Raw genomic sequence first — 1,788 nt, forward strand, 5'->3', positions numbered from 1 at the left:
TTTAATTTAGATTTTATTTTTGTGTGGTTCTAAAAAGGTAGATTTATCTAATCTTCCACTCATTTTTTCTGTTTTTTAAACCATTTGAACGTTTTTGGATATGCAGGTTTTCAGATCTGAATTTGATATGTAGGTTTTTCAGATCTGGAAGACTTCTGGGACGACTTACTTGTTAGTCGTCTAAAATATTATGCACTAGACGACTTCCAGTCCCGACGACTTCCATTTCAGTCGTCTGGACTTCCTGGAAGTCGTCTGGACTTCCTGGAAGTCGTCTGGACTTCCTGAAAGTCTTCTGACGAAGTCTTCTTCCATATCAAGTAGAGTCTAAGCTTGTCTTTGTCGAGGAATGATTATAATAGTTTTGTTCGTGGTCTGTTTTGTGATTTGCATGTGTACTCTTTTAGTTGTGAATTTTTTGTAAAATCAGTAATAATGTTTCCCAAGATGTAATACATGTGCTAACAATGTGTTTACACACATTTACAAATCAATGAAATAATAGACTTCAATTGCCTTTTTCTTATCTTTGGATCTCTCATATGCAATAATAAACTCCAATGGCCTTTTTCTCATCTTAATAAACAAGAATGTTGGTAGCTTCATATTGGAAAGGGCGTTTTTAGACCTCAACAATTCGCGTCGTGCCTTTTTAGACCCAAACAAATCATGAGTGCGAAATCATACCTGAATTTATATTTCGTTTAAATAATCAACCCAAACTTCACTCCGTTATATAAATTCCTGCCTTGACTAACTTGTCGTCAGTGCACCGTTAAACTATGCCTAATCCGTTAACGGTTTAATCAGAAACAAGAAGAAAACGACGTCGTTTGATTCATTAATCAAAACGACGCCGTTTTGAATTGGGGGAAAATCAAAATCGAAAACCCTAGCCCTTTTGTTCTTCTTCCCCGACACTCTCACGGTTCTCTCTGCAACTCGAAAATCACAGACGACTATCAGCATTGAAGAAGACTTTCTTCGTCGAAAACGCTAGTGAATGTAAAGGGTGTTAGCGACTGGAAATGAGGTAATTTATTCCTCACGAAATAATGCGTTAATGTTTAATTTTGTTTTAATGTTGAAATTTCCTCTTGTTTTTTACAGTATGTTCGAGATTGTCACGTTTAATGCTAGTTTCGGTGGATATTGGGTGAAGAAAAGAACCGGTGATGTTGGGTATATTGGTGGGGATGTGAAAACCATCGAATGCAAACCGGAAGAGTTGTTCACATTTTTATTAGATGAGTTTGGAGAGGGATTGTATATGCATAGGTTGTGGTACACGCTTCCTTTTGAGGATCACAAGGATAGAAAGAAACTGAGCCATGTTAGAGATGCTAGTTTTAAAGAGATGTGTGAAGCGGGTCAGTGGAAAGGAGTTCTTAATTTGTTCCTAGTGAGCACAGTCGATCATCCTGAGGAAGAGCAGATTCAGGAACCTTGCGAAGAAGAGATCCGAGTAGAAAGAAATGTTGCTGGCTTTGTGGATGAAGATGAAGATTTCGATTATCATAACACACCTCCCAATTCTGATGGTGAGGAAGAGGAGGATATGCTGAGGTTCAAACCAGGGAGTGGTCACCTAGAGCTAAGGCAAGTCTTTGATACAATTGAAGATTTCAAAGATGCATTAGTTGAGTATGCTTTGAAGGGAGGGTGGAACATCAAGCGGAATAAATGGGGAAAAATTAAATGTGGGGCTGTTTGTGGGTCTAAAGACAAGTGCCCATGGAGAATCTATTGCTCTTATGAAGAGAGATATGGGAAGTGGATGGTGAAAAC

This window comes from Brassica napus, chromosome A6 (genome assembly GCF_020379485.1).
Source record: "Brassica napus cultivar Da-Ae chromosome A6, Da-Ae, whole genome shotgun sequence".
Classification (NCBI taxonomy): Eukaryota; Viridiplantae; Streptophyta; class Magnoliopsida; order Brassicales; family Brassicaceae; genus Brassica; species Brassica napus.